Source organism: Oncorhynchus clarkii, chromosome 13 (assembly GCF_045791955.1).
Source record: "Oncorhynchus clarkii lewisi isolate Uvic-CL-2024 chromosome 13, UVic_Ocla_1.0, whole genome shotgun sequence".
Classification (NCBI taxonomy): Eukaryota; Metazoa; Chordata; class Actinopteri; order Salmoniformes; family Salmonidae; genus Oncorhynchus; species Oncorhynchus clarkii.
In genome coordinates, this window is record NC_092159.1 from 2,397,593 (window position 1) to 2,419,604 (window position 22,012).

Consider the following 22,012-nt stretch of genomic DNA (forward strand, 5'->3'; position numbering starts at 1 on the left):
AAGCCTGCTCGAAAGTCCAAGCGTATGGCTGTTTGCAAAGTTTTTTGGTGATTCGGCTCAGAAAAGAATCCCCCCATTTGTGGTTCGAACCCACGAATACGAGATAAAGAGTCTCATTCTCTACCGTCTGAGGTAGCCAGGTAGGTCAATTGTCGGACTGACTCTGACCGAATATTGTACATCTATGTTTGTGCAAAATGTGGTAAATAGGTGATCAGGCTCCTGTGGCGCAATCGGTTAGCGCGTGGTACTTATACAGCAGTATGCAGCGAAGCAATGCCGAGGTTGTGAGTTCGATCCTCACCAGGAGCGTGTACTTTTCTTGAACCCTTTGCCTGTCTATTTATGCTCTACCGACTGAGCTAGCCAGGTACCTCAACAGTAGTATTGACTTGGTCCGAATATCGTTCAGCTCCATTTCTGCAAAATATGAAGATCAGTGAAAGTGTTGTTGATGGATCCTGTGGTGCAATTGGTTAGCCTGTTTTACTTATACAGCAGTATACAGAAATTAGATGACAAGGTTATGAGTTCAAGCCCCACCAGGAGCAAGTATTCTTCTTGAAGCCTCTGCCTGTCTATTTCTTGTCCATAAAAGGAGCATTTATTCAATCCATTTAGGAGGACGTTTAATAGATAATAGGTATGTCATTGAGATAACAGGTCAGAGTGCAGGAACAGCAAGTATTCAAATTCATAGTCTTCTCTATCACCAGCTATGCCTGACAAGTCAGCAATGCAGGGTGGCTAGACTGCTCGAAAGTCAGTGCTTCTGCAGTGAAAAGAACCACCTAACGTGGGGATCAATCCCACGACCCTGAGATTAAGAGTCTCATGCTCTACCTACTGAGCTAGCCAGGTACCTCAACAGTAGTATTGACTTGGTCCGAATATCGTTCAGCTCCATTTCTGCAAAATATGAAGATCAGTGAAAGTGTTGTTGATGGATCCTGTGGTGCAATTGGTTAGCCTGTTTTACTTATACAGCAGTATACAGAAATTAGATGACAAGGTTATGAGTTCAAGCCCCACCAGGAGCAAGTATTCTTCTTGAAGCCTCTGCCTGTCTATTTCTTGTCCATAAAAGGAGCATTTATTCAATCCATTTAGGAGGACGTTTAATAGATAATAGGGATGTCATTGAGATGACAGGTCAGAGTGCAGGCAGAGATAGAATACAAAATCATCGTCTTCTCTATCACCAGCTATGCCTGACAAGTCAGCAATGCAGGGTGGCAAGCCTGCTCGAAATTCCAAGCGTATGGCTGTTTGCGAAGTTTTTTGGTGCTTCGGCTCAGAAAAGAATCCCCCCATTTGTGGTTCGAACCCACGAATACGAGATAAAGAGTCTCATTCTCTACCGTCTGAGTTAGCCAGGTAGGTCAATTGTCGGACTGACTCTGACCGAATATTGTACATCTATGTTTGTGCAAAATGTGGTAAACAGGTGATCAGGCTCCTGTGGCGCAATCGGTTAGCGCGTGGTACTTATACAGCAGTATGCAGCGAAGCAATGCCGAGGTTGTGAGTTCGATCCTCACCAGGAGCATGTACTTTTCTTGAACCCTCTGCCTGTCTATTTATGCTCTACCAACTGAGCTAGCCAGGTACCTCAACAGTAGTATTGACTTGGTCCGAATATCGTTCAGCTCCATTCCACAAAATATGAAGATCAGTGAAAGTGTTGTTGATGGATCCTGTGGTGCAGTCTGTCAGCATGTTGTACTTATACAGCAGTATACAGAAATTAGATGACAAGGTTACGACTTCAAGCCCCACCAGGAGCAAGTATTCTTCTAGAAGCCTATGCCTGTCTATTTCTTGTCCATAAAAGGAGCATTTATTCAATCCATTTAGGAGGACGTTTAATAGATAACAGTGTGTTTAATAGATAACAGTGATAATAGATAACGTTTAATAGATAATAGGTATGTCATTGAGATAACAGGTCAGAGTGCAGGAACAGCAAGTATTCAAATTCATAGTCTTCTCTATTTTTTATTTAACCAGGCAAGTCAGTTAAGAACAAATTCTTATTTTCAAAGACGGCCTAGGAACAGTGGGTTAACTGCCTGTTCAGGGGCAGAACGACAGATTTGTACCTTGTCAGCTCGGGGATTTGAACTTGCAACCTTCCGGTTACTAGCCCAATGCTCTAACCACTAGGCTACCCTGCCGCCCCCTCTATCACCAGCTATGCCTGACAAGTCAGCAATGCAGGGTGGCTAGACTGCTCGAAAGTCAGTGAGTTGGTACTTCTGCATTGAAAATAACCACCTAACGTGGGGATCAAACCCACGACCCTGAGATTAAGAGTCTCATGCTCTACCGACTGAGCTAGCCAGGTACCTCAAAAGTAGTATTGACTTGGTCCGAATATCGTTCAGCTCCATTTCTGCAAAATATGAAGATCACTGAAAGTGTTGTAGATGGATCCTGTGGTGCTATTGGTTAGCCTGTTTTACTTATACAGCAGTATACAGAAATTAGATGACAAGGTTATGAGTTCAAGCCCCACCAGGAGCAAGTATTCTTCTTGAAGCCTCTGCCTGTCTATTTCTTGTCCATTAAAGGAGCATTTATTCAATCCATTTAGGAGGACGTTTAATAGATAATAGGGATGTCATTGAGATGACAGGTCAGAGTGCAGGCAGAGATAGAATACAAAATCATCGTCTTCTCTATCACCAGCTATGCCTGACAAGTCAGCAATGCAGGGTGGCAAGCCTGCTCGAAAGTCCAAGCGTATGGCTGTTTGCAAAGTTTTTTGGTGCTTCGGCTCAGAAAAGAATCACCCCATTTGTGGTTCGAACCCACGAATACGAGATAAAGAGTCTCATTCTCTACCGTCTGAGTTAGCCAGGTAGGTCAATTGTCGGACTGACTCTGACCGAATATTGTACATCTATGTTTGTGCAAAATGTGGTAAACAGGTGATCAGGCTCCTGTGGCGCAATCGGTTAGCGCGTGGTACTTATACAGCAGTATGCAGCGAAACAATGCCGAGGTTGTGAGTTCAATCCTCACCAGGAGTATGTCCTTTTCTTGAACCCTCTTTCTGTCTATTTATGCTCTACCGACTGAGCTAGCCAGGTACCTCAACAGTAGTATTGACTTGGTCCGAATATCGTTCAGCTCCATTTCTGCAAAATATGAAGATCAGTGAAAGTGTTGTTGATGGATCCTGTGGTGCAGTCTGTCAGCATGTTGTACTTATACAGCAGTATACAGAAATTAGATGACAAGGTTACGACTTCAAGCCCCACCAGGAGCAAGTATTCTTCTAGAAGCCTATGCCTGTCTATTTCTTGTCCATAAAAGGAGCATTTATTCAATCCATTTAGGAGGACGTTTAATAGATAATAGGTATGTCATTGAGATGACAGGTCAGAGTGCAGGAACAGCAAGTATTCAAATTCATAGTCTTCTCTATCACCAGCTATGCTTGACAAGTCAGCAATGCAGGGTGGCTAGACTGCTCGAAAGTCAGTGAGTTGGTGCTTCTGCAGTGAAAATAACCACCTAACGTGGGGATCAAACCCACGACCCTGAGATTGAGAGTCTCATGCTCTACCGACTGAGCTAGCCAGGTACCTCAACAGTAGTATTGACTTGGTCCGAATATCGTTCAGCTCCGTTTCTGCAAAATATGGTGATCAGTGAGAGTGTTGTTGATGGATCCTGTGGTCAATCTGTTAGCGTGTTGTACTTATACAGCAGTATACAGAAATTAGATGACAAGGTTATGAGTTAAAGCCCCACCAGGAGCAAGTATTCTTCTTGAAGCCTCTGCCTGTCTATTTCTTGTCCATAAAAGGAGCATTTATTCAATCCATTTAGGAGGACGTTTAATAGATAATAGGGATGTCATTGAGATGACAGGTCAGAGTGCAGGCAGAGATAGAATACAAAATCATCGTCTTCTCTATCACCAGCTATGCCTGACAAGTCAGCAATGCAGGGTGGCAAGCCTGCTCGAAAGTCCAAGCGTATGGCTGTTTGCGAAGTTTTTTGGTGCTTCGGCTCAGAAAAGAATCACCTCATTTGTGGTTCGAACCCACGAATACGAGATAAAGAGTCTCATTCTCTACCGTCTGAGTTAGCCAGGTAGGTCAATTGTCGGACTGACTCTGACCGAATATTGTACATCTATGTTTGTGCAAAATGTGGTAAACAGGTGATCAGACTCCTGTGGCGCAATCGGTTAGCGCGTGGTACTTATACAGCAGTATGCAGCGAAGCAATGCCGAGGTTGTGAGTTGGATCCTCACCAGGAGCATGTACTTTTCTTGAACCCTCTTTCTGTCTATTTATGCTCTACCGACTGAGCTAGCCAGGTACCTCAACAGTAGTATTGACTTGGTCCGAATATCGTTCAGCTCCATTTCTGCAAAATATGAAGATCAGTGAAAGTGTTGTTGATGGATCCTGTGGTGCAGTCTGTCAGCATGTTGTACTTATACAGCAGTATACAGAAATTAGATGACAAGGTTACGACTTCAAGCCCCACCAGGAGCAAGTATTCTTCTAGAAGCCTATGCCTGTCTATTTCTTGTCCATAAAAGGAGCATTTATTCAATCCATTTAGGAGGACGTTTAATAGATAATAGGTATGTCATTGAGATGACAGGTCAGAGTGCAGGAACAGCAAGTATTCAAATTCATAGTCTTCTCTATCACCAGCTATGCTTGTCAAGTCAGCAATGCAGGGTGGCTAGACTGCTCGAAAGTCAGTGAGTTGGTGCTTCTGCAGTGAAAATAACCACCTAACGTGGGGATCAAACCCACGACCCTGAGAGTCTCATGCTCTACCAACTGAGCTAGCCAGGTACCTCAACAGTAGTATTGACTTGGTCCGAATATCGTTCAGCTCCGTTTCTGCAAAATATGGTGATCAGTGAGAGTGTTGTTGATGGATCCTGTGGTCAATCTGTTAGCGTGTTGTACTTATACAGCAGTATACAGAAATTAGATGACAAGGTTATGAGTTCAAGCCCCACCAGGAGCAAGTATTCTTCTTGAAGCCTCTGCCTGTCTATTTCTTGTCCATAAAAGGAGCATTTATTCAATCCATTTAGGAGGACGTTTAATAGATAATAGGGATGTCATTGAGATGACAGGTCAGAGTGCAGGCAGAGATAGAATACAAAATCATCGTCTTCTCTATCACCAGCTATGCCTGACAAGTCAGCAATGCAGGGTGGCAAGCCTGCTCGAAAGTCCAAGCGTATGGCTGTTTGCGAAGTTTTTTGGTGCTTCGGCTCAGAAAAGAATCACCCCATTTGTGGTTCGAACCCACGAATACGAGATAAAGAGTCTCATTCTCTACCGTCTGAGTTAGCCAGGTAGGTCAATTGTCGGACTGACTCTGACCGAATATTGTACATCTATGTTTGTGCAAAATGTGGTAAACAGGTGATCAGGCTCCTGTGGCGCAATCGGTTAGCGCGTGGTACTTATACAGCAGTATGCAGCGAAGCAATGCCGAGGTTGTGAGTTCAATCCTCACCAGGAGCATGTACTTTTCTTGAACCCTCTTTCTGTCTATTTATGCTCTACCGACTGAGCTAGCCAGGTACCTCAACAGTAGTATTGACTTGGTCCGAATATCGTTCAGCTCCATTTCTGCAAAATATGAAGATCAGTGAAAGTGTTGTTGATGGATCCTGTGGTGCAGTCTGTCAGCATGTTGTACTTATACAGCAGTATACAGAAATTAGATGACAAGGTTACGACTTCAAGCCCCACCAGGAGCAAGTATTCTTCTAGAAGCCTATGCCTGTCTATTTCTTGTCCATAAAAGGAGCATTTATTCAATCCATTTAGGAGGACGTTTAATAGATAATAGGTATGTCATTGAGATGACAGGTCAGAGTGCAGGAACAGCAAGTATTCAAATTCATAGCCTTCTCTATCACCAGCTATGCTTGACAAGTCAGCAATGCAGGGTGGCTAGACTGCTCGAAAGTCAGTGAGTTGGTGCTTCTGCAGTGAAAATAACCACCTAACGTGGGGATCAAACCCACGACCCTGAGATTGAGAGTCTCATGCTCTACCGACTGAGCTAGCCAGGTACCTCAACAGTAGTATTGACTTGGTCCGAATATCGTTCAGCTCCATTTCTGCAAAATATGAAGATCAGTGAAAGTGTTGTTGATGGATCCTGTGGTGCAGTCTGTCAGCATGTTGTACTTATACAGCAGTATACAGAAATTAGATGACAAGGTTACGACTTCAAGCCCCACCAGGAGCAAGTATTCTTCTAGAAGCCTATGCCTGTCTATTTCTTGTCCATAAAAGGAGCATTTATTCAATCCATTTAGGAGGACGTTTAATAGGTATGTCATTGAGATGACAGGTCAGAGTGCAGGAACAGCAAGTATTCAAATTCATAGTCTTCTCTATCACCAGCTATGCCTGACAAGTCAGCAATGCAGGGTGGCTAGACTGCTCGAAAGTCAGTGAGTTGGTACTTCTGCGTTGAAAATAACCACCTAACGTGGGGATCAAACCCACGACGCTGAAATTAAGAGTCTCATGCTCTACCGACTGAGCTAGCCAGGTACCTCAACAGTAGCAATGACTTGGTCCGAATATCGTTCAGCTCCATTTCTGCAAAATATGAAGATCAGTGTAAGTGTTGTTGATGGATCCTGTGGTGCAATTGGTTAGCCTGTTTTACTTATACAGCAGTATACAGAAATTAGATGACAAGGTTATGAGTTCAAGCCCCACCAGGAGCAAGTATTCTTCTTGAAGCCTCTGCCTGTCTATTTATGCTCTACCAACTGAGCTAGCCAGGTACCTCAACAGTAGTATTGACTTGGTCCGAATATCGTTCAGCTCCATTTCTGCAAAATATGAAGATCAGTGAAAGTGTTGTTGATGGATCCTGTGGTGCAGTCTGTCAGCATGTTGTACTTATACAGCAGTATACAGAAATTAGATGACAAGGTTACGACTTCAAGCCCCACCAGGAGCAAGTATTCTTCTAGAAGCCTATGCCTGTCTATTTCTTGTCCATAAAAGGAGCATGTATTCAATCCATTTAGGAGGACGTTTAATAGATAATAGGTATGTCATTGAGATGACAGGTCAGAGTGCAGGAACAGCAAGTATTCAAATTCATAGCCTTCTCTATCACCAGCTATGCTTGACAAGTCAGCAATGCAGGGTGGCTAGACTGCTCGAAAGTCAGTGAGTTGGTGCTTCTGCAGTGAAAATAACCACCTAACGTGGGGATCAAACCCACGACCCTGAGATTGAGAGTCTCATGCTCTACCGACTGAGCTAGCCAGGTACCTCAACAGTAGTATTGACTTGGTCCGAATATCGTTCAGCTCCATTTCTGCAAAATATGAAGATCAGTGAAAGTGTTGTTGATGGATCCTGTGGTGCAGTCTGTCAGCATGTTGTACTTATACAGCAGTATACAGAAATTAGATGACAAGGTTACGACTTCAAGCCCCACCAGGAGCAAGTATTCTTCTAGAAGCCTATGCCTGTCTATTTCTTGTCCATAAAAGGAGCATTTATTCAATCCATTTAGGAGGACGTTTAATAGGTATGTCATTGAGATGACAGGTCAGAGTGCAGGAACAGCAAGTATTCAAATTCATAGTCTTCTCTATCACCAGCTATGCCTGACAAGTCAGCAATGCAGGGTGGCTAGACTGCTCGAAAGTCAGTGAGTTGGTACTTCTGCGTTGAAAATAACCACCTAACGTGGGGATCAAACCCACGACGCTGAAATTAAGAGTCTCATGCTCTACCGACTGAGCTAGCCAGGTACCTCAACAGTAGCAATGACTTGGTCCGAATATCGTTCAGCTCCATTTCTGCAAAATATGAAGATCAGTGTAAGTGTTGTTGATGGATCCTGTGGTGCAATTGGTTAGCCTGTTTTACTTATACAGCAGTATACAGAAATTAGATGACAAGGTTATGAGTTCAAGCCCCACCAGGAGCAAGTATTCTTCTTGAAGCCTCTGCCTGTCTATTTATGCTCTACCAACTGAGCTAGCCAGGTACCTCAACAGTAGTATTGACTTGGTCCGAATATCGTTCAGCTCCATTTCTGCAAAATATGAAGATCAGTGAAAGTGTTGTTGATGGATCCTGTGGTGCAGTCTGTCAGCATGTTGTACTTATACAGCAGTATACAGAAATTAGATGACAAGGTTACGACTTCAAGCCCCACCAGGAGCAAGTATTCTTCTAGAAGCCTATGCCTGTCTATTTCTTGTCCATAAAAGGAGCATTTATTCAATCCATTTAGGAGGACGTTTAATAGATAATAGGTATGTCATTGAGATGACAGGTCAGAGTGCAGGAACAGCAAGTATTCAAATTCATAGTCTTCTCTATCACCAGCTATGCCTGACAAGTCAGCAATGCAGGGTGGCTAGACTGCTCGAAAGTCAGTGAGTTGGTGCTTCTGCAGTGAAAATAACCACCTAACGTGGGGATCAAACCCACGACCCTGAGCTTAAGAGTCTCATGCTCTACCGACTGAGCTAGCCAGGTACCTCAACAGTAGTATTGACTTGGTCCGAATATCGTTCAGCTCCGTTTCTGCAAAATATGGTGATCAGTGAGAGTGTTGTTGATGGATCCTGTGGTCAATCTGTTAGTGTGTTGTACTTATACAGCAGTATACAGAAATTAGATGACAAGGTTATGAGTTCAAGCCCCACCAGGAGCAAGTATTCTTCTTGAAGCCTCTGCCTGTCTATTTCTTGTCCATAAAAGGAGCATTTATTCAATCCATTTAGGAGGACGTTTAATAGATAATAGGTATGTCATTGAGATGACAGGTCAGAGTGCAGGAACAGCAAGTATTCAAATTCATAGTCTTCTCTATCACCAGCTATGCCTGACAAGTCAGCAATGCAGGGTGGCTAGACTGCTCGAAAGTCAGTGAGTTGGTACTTCTGCATTGAAAATAACCACCTAACGTGGGGATCAAACCCACGACGCTGAGATTAAGAGTCTCATGCTCTAGCGACTGAGCTAGCCAGGTACCTCAAAAGTAGTATTGACTTGGTCCGAATATCGTTCAGCTCCATTTCTGCAAAATATGAAGATCAGTGAAAGTGTTGTAGATGGATCCTGTGGTGCAATTGGTTAGCCTGTTTTACTTATACAGCAGTATACAGAAATTAGATGACAAGGTTATGAGTTCAAGCCCCACCAGGAGCAAGTATTCTTCTTGAAGCCTCTGCCTGTCTATTTCTTGTCCATAAAAGGAGCATTTATTCAATCCATTTAGGAGGACGTTTAATAGATAATAGGGATGTCATTGAGATGACAGGTCAGAGTGCAGGCAGAGATAGAATACAAAATCATCGTCTTCTCTATCACCAGCTATGCCTGACAAGTCAGCAATGCAGGGTGGCAAGCCTGCTCAAAAGTCCAAGCGTATGGCTGTTTGCGAAGTTTTTTGGTGCTTCGGCTCAGAAAAGAATCACCCCATTTGTGGTTCGAACCCACGAATACGAGATAAAGAGTCTCATTCTCTACCGTCTGAGTTAGCCAGGTAGGTCAATTGTCGGACTGACTCTGACCGAATATTGTACATCTATGTTTGTGCAAAATGTGGTAAACAGGTGATCAGGCTCCTGTGGCGCAATCGGTTAGCGCGTGGTACTTATACAGCAGTATGCAGCGAAGCAATGCCGAGGTTGTGAGTTCGATCCTCACCAGGAGCATGTACCTTTCTTGAACCCTCTTTCTGTCTATTTATGCTCTACCGACTGAGCTAGCCAGGTACCTCAACAGTAGTATTGACTTGGTCCGAATATCGTTCAGCTCCATTTCTGCAAAATATGAAGATCAGTGAAAGTGTTGTTGATGGATCCTGTGGTGCAGTCTGTCAGCATGTTGTACTTATACAGCAGTATACAGAAATTAGATGACAAGGTTACGACTTCAAGCCCCACCAGGAGCAAGTATTCTTCTAGAAGCCTATGCCTGTCTATTTCTTGTCCATAAAAGGAGCATTTATTCAATCCATTTAGGAGGACGTTTTATAGGTATGTCATTGGGATGACAGGTCAGAGTGCAGGAACAGCAAGTATTCAAATTCATAGTCTTCTCTATCACCAGCTATGCCTGACAAGTCAGCAATGCAGGGTGGCTAGACTGCTCGAAAGTCAGTGAGTTGGTACTTCTGCATTGAAAATAACCACCTAACGTGGGGATCAAACCCACGACGCTGAGATTAAGAGTCTCATGCTCTAGCGACTGAGCTAGCCAGGTACCTCAAAAGTAGTATTGACTTGGTCCGAATATCGTTCAGCTCCATTTCTGCAAAATATGAAGATCAGTGAAAGTGTTGTAGATGGATCCTGTGGTGCAATTGGTTAGCCTGTTTTACTTATACAGCAGTATACAGAAATTAGATGACAAGGTTATGAGTTCAAGCCCCACCAGGAGCAAGTATTCTTCTTGAAGCCTCTGCCTGTCTATTTCTTGTCCATAAAAGGAGCATTTATTCAATCCATTTAGGAGGACGTTTAATAGATAATAGGGATGTCATTGAGATGACAGGTCAGAGTGCAGGCAGAGATAGAATACAAAATCATCGTCTTCTCTATCACCAGCTATGCCTGACAAGTCAGCAATGCAGGGTGGCAAGCCTGCTCGAAAGTCCAAGCGTATGGCTGTTTGCGAAGTTTTTTGGTGCTTCGGCTCAGAAAAGAATCACCCCATTTGTGGTTCGAACCCACGAATACGAGATAAAGAGTCTCATTCTCTACCGTCTGAGTTAGCCAGGTAGGTCAATTGTCGGACTGACTCTGACCGAATATTGTACATCTATGTTTGTGCAAAATGTGGTAAACAGGTGATCAGGCTCCTGTGGCGCAATCGGTTAGCGCGTGGTACTTATACAGCAGTATGCAGCGAAGCAATGCCGAGGTTGTGAGTTCGATCCTCACCAGGAGCATGTACCTTTCTTGAACCCTCTTTCTGTCTATTTATGCTCTACCGACTGAGCTAGCCAGGTACCTCAACAGTAGTATTGACTTGGTCCGAATATCGTTCAGCTCCATTTCTGCAAAATATGAAGATCAGTGAAAGTGTTGTTGATGGATCCTGTGGTGCAGTCTGTCAGCATGTTGTACTTATACAGCAGTATACAGAAATTAGATGACAAGGTTACGACTTCAAGCCCCACCAGGAGCAAGTATTCTTCTAGAAGCCTATGCCTGTCTATTTCTTGTCCATAAAAGGAGCATTTATTCAATCCATTTAGGAGGACGTTTAATAGATAATAGGGATGTCATTGAGATGACAGGTCAGAGTGCAGGCAGAGATAGAATACAAAATCATCGTCTTCTCTATCACCAGCTATGCCTGACAAGTCAGCAATGCAGGGTGGCTAGACTGCTCGAAAGTCAGTGAGTTGGTACTTCTGCATTGAAAATAACCACCTAACGTGGGGATCAAACCCACGACGCTGAGATTAAGAGTCTCATGCTCTACCGACTGAGCTAGCCAGGTACCTCAAAAGTAGTATTGACTTGGTCCGAATATCGTTCAGCTCCATTTCTGCAAAATATGAAGATCAGTGAAAGTGTTGTAGATGGATCCTGTGGTGCAATTGGTTAGCCTGTTTTACTTATACAGCAGTATACAGAAATTAGATGACAAGGTTATGAGTTCAAGCCCCACCAGGAGCAAGTATTCTTCTTGAAGCCTCTGCCTGTCTATTTCTTGTCCATAAAAGGAGCATTTATTCAATCCATTTAGGAGGACGTTTAATAGATAATAGGGATGTCATTGAGATGACAGGGTCAGAGTGCAGGCAGAGATAGAATACAAAATCATCGTCTTCTCTATCACCAGCTATGCCTGACAAGTCAGCAATGCAGGGTGGCAAGCCTGCTCGAAAGTCCAAGCGTATGGCTGTTTGCGAAGTTTTTTGGTGCTTCGGCTCAGAAAAGAATCACCCCATTTGTGGTTCGAACCCACGAATACGAGATAAAGAGTCTCATTCTCTACCGTCTGAGTTAGCCAGGTAGGTCAATTGTCGGACTGACTCTGACCGAATATTGTACATCTATGTTTGTGCAAAATGTGGTAAACAGGTGATCAGGCTCCTGTGGCGCAATCGGTTAGCGCGTGGTACTTATACAGCAGTATGCAGCGAAGCAATGCCGAGGTTGTGAGTTCGATCCTCACCAGGAGCATGTACTTTTCTCGAACCCTCTGCCTGTCTATTTATGCTCTACCGACTGAGCTTGCCAGGTACCTCCAAAGTAGTATTGACTTGGTCCGAATATCGTTCAGCTCCATTTCTGCAAAATATGAAGATCAGTGAAAGTGTTGTTGATGGATCCTGTGGTGCAGTCTGTCAGCATGTTGTACTTATACAGCAGTATACAGAAATTAGATGACAAGGTTACGACTTCAAGCCCCACCAGGAGCAAGTATTCTTCTAGAAGCCTATGCCTGTCTATTTCTTGTCCATAAAAGGAGCATTTATTCAATCCATTTAGGAGGACGTTTAATAGATAATAGGTATGTCATTGAGATAACAGGTCAGAGTGCAGGAACAGCAAGTATTCAAATTCATAGTCTTCTCTATCACCAGCTATGCCTGACAAGTCAGCAATGCAGGGTGGCTAGACTGCTCGAAAGTCAGTGAGTTGGTACTTCTGCATTGAAAATAACCACCTAACGTGGGGATCAAACCCACGACGCTGAGATTAAGAGTCTCATGTTCTACCGACTGAGCTAGCCAGGTACCTCAAAAGTAGTATTGACTTGGTCCGAATATCGTTCAGCTCCATTTCTGCAAAATATGAAGATCAGTGAAAGTGTTGTAGATGGATCCTGTGGTGCAATTGGTTAGCCTGTTTTACTTATACAGCAGTATACAGAAATTAGATGACAAGGTTATGAGTTCAAGCCCCACCAGGAGCAAGTATTCTTCTTGAAGCCTCTGCCTGTCTATTTCTTGTCCATAAAAGGAGCATTTATTCAATCCATTTAGGAGGACGTTTAATAGATAATAGGGATGTCATTGAGATGACAGGTCAGAGTGCAGGCAGAGATAGAATACAAAATCATCGTCTTCTCTATCACCAGCTATGCCTGACAAGTCAGCAATGCAGGGTGGCAAGCCTGCTCGAAAGTCCAAGCGTATGGCTGTTTGCGAAGTTTTTTGGTGCTTCGGCTCAGAAAAGAATCACCCCATTTGTGGTTCGAACCCACGAATACGAGATAAAGAGTCTCATTCTCTACCGTCTGAGTTAGCCAGGTAGGTCAATTGTCGGACTGACTCTGACCGAATATTGTACATCTATGTTTGTGCAAAATGTGGTAAACAGGTGATCAAGCTCCTGTGGCGCAATCGGTTAGCGCGTGGTACTTATACAGCAGTATGCAGCGAAGCAATGCCGAGGTTGTGAGTTCGATCCTCACCAGGAGCATGTACCTTTCTTGAACCCTCTTTCTGTCTATTTATGCTCTACCGACTGAGCTAGCCAGGTACCTCAACAGTAGTATTGACTTGGTCCGAATATCGTTCAGCTCCATTTCTGCAAAATATGAAGATCAGTGAAAGTGTTGTTGATGGATCCTGTGGTGCAGTCTGTCAGCATGTTGTACTTATACAGCAGTATACAGAAATTAGATGACAAGGTTACGACTTCAAGCCCCAAGTATTCTTCTAGAAGCCTATGCCTGTCTATTTCTTGTCCATAAAAGGAGCATTTATTCAATCCATTTCGGAGGACGTTTAATAGATAATAGGTATGTCATTGAGATAACAGGTCAGAGTGCAGGAACAGCAAGTATTCAAATTCATAGTCTTCTCTATCACCAGCTATGCCTGACAAGTCAGCAATGCAGGGTGGCTAGACTGCTCGAAAGTCAGTGAGTTGGTGGTTCTGCAGTGAAAATAACCACCTAACATGGGGATCAAACCCACGACCCTGAGATTAAGAGTCTCATGCTCTACCGACTGAGCTAGCCAGGTACCTCAACAGTAGTATTGACTTGGTCCGAATATCGTTCAGCTCCATTTCTGCAAAATATGAAGATCAGTGAAAGTGTTGTTGATGGATCCTGTGGTGCAATTGGTAAGCCTGTTTTACTTATACAGCAGTATACAGAAATTAGATGACAAGGTTATGAGTTCAAGCCCCACCAGGAGCAAGTATTCTTCTTGAAGCCTCTGCCTGTCTATTTCTTGTCCATAAAAGGAGCATTTATTCAATCCGTTTAGGAGGACGTTTAATAGATAATAGGGATGTCATTGAGATGACAGGTCAGAGTGCAGGCAGAGATAGAATACAAAATCATCGTCTTCTCTATCACCAGCTATGCCTGACAAGTCAGCAATGCAGGGTGGCAAGCCTGCTCGAAAGTCCAAGCGTATGGCTGTTTGCGAAGTTTTTTGGTGCTTCGGCTCAGAAAATAATCCCCCCATTTGTGGTTCGAACCCACGAATACGAGATAAAGAGTCTCATTCTCTACCGTCTGAGTTAGCCAGGTAGGTCAATTGTCGGACTGACTCTGACCGAATATTGTACATCTATGTTTGTGCAAAATGTGGTAACCAGGTGATCAGGCTCCTGTGGCGCAATCGGTTAGCGCGTGGTACTTATACAGCAGTATGCAGCGAAGCAATGCCGAGGTTGTGAGTTCGATCCTCACCAGGAGCATGTACTTTTCTTGAACCCTCTGCCTGTCTATTTATGCTCTACCGACTGAGCTAGCCAGGTACCTCAACAGTAGTATTGACTTGGTCCGAATATCGTTCAGCTCCATTTCTGCAAAATATGAAGATCAGTGAAAGTGTTGTTGATGGATCCTGTGGTGCAGTCTGTCAGCATGTTGTACTTATACAGCAGTATACAGAAATTAGATGACAAGGTTACGACTTCAAGCCCCACCAGGAGCAAGTATTCTTCTAGAAGCCTATGCCTGTCTATTTCTTGTCCATAAAAGGAGCATTTATTCAATCCATTTAGGAGGACGTTTAATAGATAATAGGTATGTCATTGAGATAACAGGTCAGAGTGCAGGAACAGCAAGTATTCAAATTCATAGTCTTCTCTATCACCAGCTATGCCTGACAAGTCAGCTAGACTGCTCGAAAGTCAGTGAGTTGGTGGTTCTGCAGTGAAAATAACCACCTAACGTGGGGATCAAACCCACGACCCTGAGATTAAGAGTCTCATGCTCTACCGACTGAGCTAGCCAGGTACCTCAACAGTAGTATTGACTTGGTCCGAATATCGTTCAGCTCCATTTCTGCAAAATATGAAGATCAGTGAAAGTGTTGTTGATGGATCCTGTGGTGCAGTCTGTCAGCATGTTGTACTTATACATCAGTATACAGAAATTAGATGACAAGGTTACGACTTCAAGCCCCACCAGGAGCAAGTATTCTTCTAGAAGACTATGCCTGTATATTTCTTGTCCATAAAAGGAGCATTTATTCAATCCATTTAGGAGGACGTTTAATAGATAATAGGTATGTCATTGAGATGACAGGTCAGAGTGCAGGCAGAGATAGAATACAAAACCATTGTCTTCTCTATCACCAGCTATGCCTGACACGTCAGCAATGCAGGGTGGCAAGCCTGCTCGAAAGTCCAAGCGTATGGCTGTTTGCGAAGTGTGTTGGTGCTTCGGCTCAGAAAATAATCACCCCATTTGTGGTTCGAACCCACGAATACAAGATAAAGAGTCTCATTCTCTACCGTCTGAGTTAGCCAGGTAGGTCAATTGTCGGACTGACTCTGACCGAATATTGTACATCTATGTTTGTGCAAAATGTGGTAAACAGGTGATCAGGCTCCTGTGGTGCAATCGGTTAGCGCGTGGTACTTATACAGCAGTATGCAGCGAAGCAATGCCGAGGTTGTGAGTTCGATCCTCACCAGGAGCATGTACTTTTCTTGAACCCTCTGCCTGTCTATTTATGCTCTACCGACTGAGCTAGCCAGGTACCTCAACAGTAGTATTGACTTGGTCCGAATATCGTTCAGCTCCATTTCTGCAAAATATGAAGATCAGTGAAAGTGTTGTTGATGGATCCTGTGGTGCAATTGGTAAGCCTGTTTTACTTATACAGCAGTATACAGAAATTAGATGACAAGGTTATGAGTTCAAGCTCCACCAGGAGCAAGTATTCTTCTTGAAGCCTCTGCCTGTCTATTTCTTGTCCATAAAAGGAGCATTTATTCAATCCATTTAGGAGGACGTTTAATAGATAATAGGGATGTCATTGAGATGACAGGTCAGAGTGCAGGCAGAGATAGAATACAAAATCATCGTCTTCTCTATCACCAGCTATGCCTGACAAGTCAGCAATGCAGGGTGGCAAGCCTGCTCGAAAGTCCAAGCGTATGGCTGTTTGCAAAGTTTTTTGGTGCTTCGGCTCAGAAAAGAATCCCCCCATTTGTGGTTCGAACCCACGAATACGAGATAAAGAGTCTCATTCTCTACCGTCTGAGTTAGCCAGGTAGGTCAATTGTCGGACTGACTCTGACCGAATATTGTACATCTATGTTTGTGCAAAATGTGGTAAACAGTTGATCAGGCTCCTGTGGCGCAATCGGTTAGCGCGTGGTACTTATACAGCAGTATGCAGCGAAGCAATGCCGAGGTTGTGAGTTCGATCCTCACCAGGAGCATGTACTTTTCTTGAACCCTCTGCCTGTCTATTTATGCTCTACCGACTGAGCTAGCCAGGTACCTCAACAGTAGTATTGACTTGGTCCGAATATCGTTCAGCTCCATTTCTGCAAAATATGAAGATCAGTGAAAGTGTTGTTGATGGATCCTGTGGTGCAGTCTGTCAGCATGTTGTACTTATACAGCAGTATACAGAAATTAGATGACAAGGTTACGACTTCAAGCCCCACCAGGAGAAAGCAATTCTTCTAGAAGCCTATGCCTGTCTATTTCTTGTCCATAAAAGGAGCATTTATTCAATCCATTTAGGAGGACGTTTAATAGATAACAGTGTGTTTAATAGATAACAGCGATAATAGATAACGTTTAATAGATAATAGGTATGTCATTGAGATAACAGGTCAGAGTGCAGGAACAGCAAGTATTCAAATTCATAGTCTTCTCTATCACCAGCTATGCCTGACAAGTCAGCAATGCAGGGTGGCTAGACTGCTCGAAAGTCAGTGAGTTGGTACTTCTGCATTGAAAATAACCACCTAACGTGGGGATCAAACCCACGACCCTGAGATTAAGAGTCTCATGCTCTACCGACTGAGCTAGCCAGGTACCTCAAAAGTAGTATTGACTTGGTCCGAATATCGTTCAGCTCCATTTCTGCAAAATATGAAGATCACTGAAAGTGTTGTAGATGGATCCTGTGGTGCAATTGGTTAGCCTGTTTTACTTATACAGCAGTATACAGAAATTAGATGACAAGGTTATGAGTTCAAGCCCCACCAGGAGCAAGTATTCTTCTTGAAGCCTCTGCCTGTCTATTTCTTGTCCATAAAAGGAGCATTTATTCAATCCATTTAGGAGGACGTTTAATAGATAATAGGGATGTCATTGAGATGACAGGTCAGAGTGCAGGCAGAGATAGAATACAAAATCATCGTCTTCTCTATCACCAGCTATGCCTGACAAGTCAGCAATGCAGGGTGGCAAGCCTGCTCGAAAGTCCAAGCGTATGGCTGTTTGCAAAGTTTTTTGGTGCTTCGGCTCAGAAAAGAATCACCCCATTTGTGGTTTGAACCCACGAATACGAGATAAAGAGTCTCATTCTCTACCGTCTGAGTTAGCCAGGTAGGTCAATTGTCGGACTGACTCTGACCGAATATTGTACATCTATGTTTGTGCAAAATGTGGTAAACAGGTGATCAGGCTCCTGTGGCGCAATCGGTTAGCGCGTGGTACTTATACAGCAGTATGCAGCGAAGCAATGCCGAGGTTGTGAGTTCAATCCTCACCAGGAGCATGTACTTTTCTTGAACCCTCTTTCTGTCTATTTATGCTCTACCAACTGAGCTAGCCAGGTACCTCAACAGTAGTATTGACTTGGTCCGAATATCGTTCAGCTCCATTTCTGCAAAATATGAAGATCAGTGAAAGTGTTGTTGATGGATCCTGTGGTGCAGTCTGTCAGCATGTTGTACTTATACAGCAGTATACAGAAATTAGATGACAAGGTTACGACTTCAAGCCCCACCAGGAGCAAGTATTCTTCTAGAAGCCTATGCCTGTCTATTTCTTGTCCATAAAAGGAGCATTTATTCAATCCATTTAGGAGGACGTTCAATAGATAATAGGTATGTCATTGAGATGACAGGTCAGAGTGCAGGAACAGCAAGTATTCAAATTCATAGTCTTCTCTATCACCAGCTATGCCTGACAAGTCAGCAATGCAGGGTGGCTAGACTGCTCGAAAGTCAGTTGGTGCTTCTGCAGTGAAAATAACCACCTAACGTGGGGATCAAACCCACGACCCTGAGGTTGAGAGTCTCATGCTCTACCGACTGAGCTAGCCAGGTACCTCAACAGTAGTATTGACTTGGTCCGAATATCGTTCAGCTCCGTTTCTGCAAAATATGGTGATCAGTGAGAGTGTTGTTGATGGATCCTGTGGTCAATCTGTTAGCGTGTTGTACTTATACAGCAGTATACAGAAATTAGATGACAAGGTTATGAGTTAAAGCCCCACCAGGAGCAAGTATTCTTCTTGAAGCCTCTGCCTGTCTATTTCTTGTCCATAAAAGGAGCATTTATTCAATCCATTTAGGAGGACGTTTAATAGATAATAGGGATGTCATTGAGATGACAGGTCAGAGTGCAGGCAGAGATAGAATACAAAATCATCGTCTTCTCTATCACCAGCTATGCCTGACAAGTCAGCAATGCAGGGTGGCAAGCCTGCTCGAAAGTCCAAGCGTATGGCTGTTTGCGAAGTTTTTTGGTGCTTCGGCTCAGAAAAGAATCACCCCATTTGTGGTTCGAACCCACGAATACGAGATAAAGAGTCTCATTCTCTACCGTCTGAGTTAGCCAGGTAGGTCAATTGTCGGACTGACTCTGACCGAATATTGTACATCTATGTTTGTGCAAAATGTGGTAAACAGGTGATCAGGCTCCTGTGGCGCAATCGGTTAGCGCGTGGTACTTATACAGCAGTATGCAGCGAAGCAATGCCGAGGTTGTGAGTTCGATCCTCACCAGGAGCATGTACTTTTCTTGAACCCTCTTTCTGTCTATTTATGCTCTACCGACTGAGCTAGCCAGGTACCTCAACAGTAGTATTGACTTGGTCCGAATATCGTTCAGCTCCATTTCTGCAAAATATGAAGATCAGTGAAAGTGTTGTTGATGGATCCTGTGGTGCAGTCTGTCAGCATGTTGTACTTATACAGCAGTATACAGAAATTAGATGACAAGGTTACGACTTCAAGCCCCACCAGGAGCAAGTATTCTTCTAGAAGCCTATGCCTGTCTATTTCTTGTCCATAAAAGGAGCATTTATTCAATCCATTTAGGAGGACGTTTAATAGATAATAGGTATGTCATTGAGATGACAGGTCAGAGTGCAGGAACAGCAAGTATTCAAATTCATAGTCTTCTCTATCACCAGCTATGCTTGTCAAGTCAGCAATGCAGGGTGGCTAGACTGCTCGAAAGTCAGTGAGTTGGTGCTTCTGCAGTGAAAATAACCACCTAACGTGGGGATCAAACCCACGACCCTGAGAGTCTCATGCTCTACCGACTGAGCTAGCCAGGTACCTCAACAGTAGTATTGACTTGGTCCGAATATCGTTCAGCTCCATTTCTGCAAAATATGAAGATCAGTGAAAGTGTTGTTGATGGATCCTGTGGTGCAGTCTGTCAGCATGTTGTACTTATACAGCAGTATACAGAAATTAGATGACAAGGTTACGACTTCAAGCCCCACCAGGAGAAAGCAATTCTTCTAGAAGCCTATGCCTGTCTATTTCTTGTCCATAAAAGGAGCATTTATTCAATCCATTTAGGAGGACGTTTAATAGATAACAGTGTGTTTAATAGATAACAGTGATAATAGATAACGTTTAATAGATAATAGGTATGTCATTGAGATAACAGGTCAGAGTGCAGGAACAGCAAGTATTCAAATTCATAGTCTTCTCTATCACCAGCTATGCCTGACAAGTCAGCAATGCAGGGTGGCTAGACTGCTCGAAAGTCAGTGAGTTGGTACTTCTGCATTGAAAATAACCACCTAACGTGGGGATCAAACCCACGACCCTGAGATTAAGAGTCTCATGCTCTACCGACTGAGCTAGCCAGGTACCTCCAAAGTAGTATTGACTTGGTCCGAATATCGTTCAGCTCCATTTCTGCAAAATATGAAGATCATTGAAAGTGTTGTTGATGGATCCTGTGGTGCAGTCTGTCAGCATGTTGTACTTATACAGCAGTATACAGAAATTAGATGACAAGGTTACGACTTCAAGCCCCACCAGGAGCAAGTATTCTTCTAGAAGCCTATGCCTGTCTATTTCTTGTCCATAAAAGGAGCATTTATTCAATCCATTTAGGAGGACGTTTAATAGATAATAGGGATGTCATTGAGATGACAGGTCAGAGTGCAGGCAGAGATAGAATACAAAATCATCGTCTTCTCTATCACCAGCTATGCCTGACAAGTCAGCAATGCAGGGTGGCAAGCCTGCTCGAAAGTCCAAGCGTATGGCTGTTTGCGAAGTTTTTTGGTGCTTCGGCTCAGAAAAGAATCACCCCATTTGTGGTTCGAACCCACGAATACGAGATAAAGAGTCTCATTCTCTACCGTCTGAGTTAGCCAGGTAGGTCAATTGTCGGACTGACTCTGACCGAATATTGTACATCTATGTTTGTGCAAAATGTGGTAAACAGGTGATCAGGCTCCTGTGGCGCAATCGGTTAGCGCGTGGTACTTATACAGCAGTATGCAGCGAAGCAATGCCGAGGTTGTGAGTTTGATCCTCACCAGGAGCATGTACTTTTCTTGAACCCTCTTTCTGTCTATTTATGCTCTACCGACTGAGCTAGCCAGGTACCTCAACAGTAGTATTGACTTGGTCCGAATATCGTTCAGCTCCATTTCTGCAAAATATGAAGATCAGTGAAAGTGTTGTTGATGGATCCTGTGGTGCAGTCTGTCAGCATGTTGTACTTATACAGCAGTATACAGAAATTAGATGACAAGGTTACGACTTCAAGCCCCACCAGGAGCAAGTATTCTTCTAGAAGCCTATGCCTGTCTATTTCTTGTCCATAAAAGGAGCATTTATTCAATCCATTTAGGAGGACGTTTAATAGATAATAGGTATGTCATTGAGATGACAGGTCAGAGTGCAGGAACAGCAAGTATTCAAATTCATAGTCTTCTCTATCACCAGCTATGCTTGTCAAGTCAGCAATGCAGGGTGGCTAGACTGCTCGAAAGTCAGTGAGTTGGTGCTTCTGCAGTGAAAATAACCACCTAACGTGGGGATCAAACCCACGACCCTGAGAGTCTCATGCTCTACCGACTGAGCTAGCCAGGTACCTCAACAGTAGTATTGACTTGGTCCGAATATCGTTCAGCTCCATTTCTGCAAAATATGAAGATCAGTGAAAGTGTTGTTGATGGATCCTGTGGTGCAGTCTGTCAGCATGTTGTACTTATACAGCAGTATACAGAAATTAGATGACAAGGTTACGACTTCAAGCCCCACCAGGAGAAAGCAATTCTTCTAGAAGCCTATGCCTGTCTATTTCTTGTCCATAAAAGGAGCATTTATTCAATCCATTTAGGAGGACGTTTAATAGATAACAGTGTGTTTAATAGATAACAGTGATAATAGATAACGTTTAATAGATAATAGGTATGTCATTGAGATAACAGGTCAGAGTGCAGGAACAGCAAGTATTCAAATTCATAGTCTTCTCTATCACCAGCTATGCCTGACAAGTCAGCAATGCAGGGTGGCTAGACTGCTCGAAAGTCAGTGAGTTGGTACTTCTGCATTGAAAATAACCACCTAACGTG

The 22,012-nt window shown here is 43.5% G+C and overlaps 18 non-coding genes across 18 annotated transcripts; 15 read left to right on the top strand and 3 right to left on the bottom strand.

Moving 5' to 3' along the window:
- The first annotated feature begins 218 nt into the window (after positions 1-218).
- On the top strand, positions 219-312 carry trnai-uau (transfer RNA isoleucine (anticodon UAU)). The gene is made up of 2 exons: positions 219-256; positions 277-312. It is a non-coding gene; the product is annotated as a tRNA-Ile (tRNA).
- A 1,143-nt stretch (positions 313-1,455) lies between these two features.
- Positions 1,456-1,549, top strand: trnai-uau (transfer RNA isoleucine (anticodon UAU)). Its single transcript has 2 exons — positions 1,456-1,493; positions 1,514-1,549. It is a non-coding gene; the product is annotated as a tRNA-Ile (tRNA).
- Positions 1,550-2,941: 1,392 nt separating this feature from the next.
- trnai-uau (transfer RNA isoleucine (anticodon UAU)) lies at positions 2,942-3,035 on the top strand. Its single transcript has 2 exons — positions 2,942-2,979; positions 3,000-3,035. It is a non-coding gene; the product is annotated as a tRNA-Ile (tRNA).
- A 484-nt stretch (positions 3,036-3,519) lies between these two features.
- On the bottom strand, positions 3,520-3,592 carry trnae-cuc (transfer RNA glutamic acid (anticodon CUC)). The gene has a single exon. It is a non-coding gene; the product is annotated as a tRNA-Glu (tRNA).
- A 593-nt stretch (positions 3,593-4,185) lies between these two features.
- Positions 4,186-4,279, top strand: trnai-uau (transfer RNA isoleucine (anticodon UAU)). Its single transcript has 2 exons — positions 4,186-4,223; positions 4,244-4,279. It is a non-coding gene; the product is annotated as a tRNA-Ile (tRNA).
- Positions 4,280-5,423: 1,144 nt separating this feature from the next.
- trnai-uau (transfer RNA isoleucine (anticodon UAU)) lies at positions 5,424-5,517 on the top strand. The gene is made up of 2 exons: positions 5,424-5,461; positions 5,482-5,517. It is a non-coding gene; the product is annotated as a tRNA-Ile (tRNA).
- A 484-nt stretch (positions 5,518-6,001) lies between these two features.
- trnae-cuc (transfer RNA glutamic acid (anticodon CUC)) lies at positions 6,002-6,074 on the bottom strand. The gene has a single exon. It is a non-coding gene; the product is annotated as a tRNA-Glu (tRNA).
- Positions 6,075-7,227: 1,153 nt separating this feature from the next.
- trnae-cuc (transfer RNA glutamic acid (anticodon CUC)) lies at positions 7,228-7,300 on the bottom strand. Its single transcript has one exon. It is a non-coding gene; the product is annotated as a tRNA-Glu (tRNA).
- A 2,316-nt stretch (positions 7,301-9,616) lies between these two features.
- On the top strand, positions 9,617-9,710 carry trnai-uau (transfer RNA isoleucine (anticodon UAU)). Its single transcript has 2 exons — positions 9,617-9,654; positions 9,675-9,710. It is a non-coding gene; the product is annotated as a tRNA-Ile (tRNA).
- Positions 9,711-10,854: 1,144 nt separating this feature from the next.
- On the top strand, positions 10,855-10,948 carry trnai-uau (transfer RNA isoleucine (anticodon UAU)). The gene is made up of 2 exons: positions 10,855-10,892; positions 10,913-10,948. It is a non-coding gene; the product is annotated as a tRNA-Ile (tRNA).
- A 1,152-nt stretch (positions 10,949-12,100) lies between these two features.
- trnai-uau (transfer RNA isoleucine (anticodon UAU)) lies at positions 12,101-12,194 on the top strand. Its single transcript has 2 exons — positions 12,101-12,138; positions 12,159-12,194. It is a non-coding gene; the product is annotated as a tRNA-Ile (tRNA).
- Positions 12,195-13,345: 1,151 nt separating this feature from the next.
- Positions 13,346-13,439, top strand: trnai-uau (transfer RNA isoleucine (anticodon UAU)). Its single transcript has 2 exons — positions 13,346-13,383; positions 13,404-13,439. It is a non-coding gene; the product is annotated as a tRNA-Ile (tRNA).
- A 1,142-nt stretch (positions 13,440-14,581) lies between these two features.
- trnai-uau (transfer RNA isoleucine (anticodon UAU)) lies at positions 14,582-14,675 on the top strand. The gene is made up of 2 exons: positions 14,582-14,619; positions 14,640-14,675. It is a non-coding gene; the product is annotated as a tRNA-Ile (tRNA).
- A 1,138-nt stretch (positions 14,676-15,813) lies between these two features.
- trnai-uau (transfer RNA isoleucine (anticodon UAU)) lies at positions 15,814-15,907 on the top strand. The gene is made up of 2 exons: positions 15,814-15,851; positions 15,872-15,907. It is a non-coding gene; the product is annotated as a tRNA-Ile (tRNA).
- Positions 15,908-16,561: 654 nt separating this feature from the next.
- On the top strand, positions 16,562-16,655 carry trnai-uau (transfer RNA isoleucine (anticodon UAU)). The gene is made up of 2 exons: positions 16,562-16,599; positions 16,620-16,655. It is a non-coding gene; the product is annotated as a tRNA-Ile (tRNA).
- Positions 16,656-17,856: 1,201 nt separating this feature from the next.
- Positions 17,857-17,950, top strand: trnai-uau (transfer RNA isoleucine (anticodon UAU)). The gene is made up of 2 exons: positions 17,857-17,894; positions 17,915-17,950. It is a non-coding gene; the product is annotated as a tRNA-Ile (tRNA).
- A 1,146-nt stretch (positions 17,951-19,096) lies between these two features.
- On the top strand, positions 19,097-19,190 carry trnai-uau (transfer RNA isoleucine (anticodon UAU)). The gene is made up of 2 exons: positions 19,097-19,134; positions 19,155-19,190. It is a non-coding gene; the product is annotated as a tRNA-Ile (tRNA).
- A 1,692-nt stretch (positions 19,191-20,882) lies between these two features.
- Positions 20,883-20,976, top strand: trnai-uau (transfer RNA isoleucine (anticodon UAU)). The gene is made up of 2 exons: positions 20,883-20,920; positions 20,941-20,976. It is a non-coding gene; the product is annotated as a tRNA-Ile (tRNA).
- Positions 20,977-22,012: the final 1,036 nt, after the last annotated feature.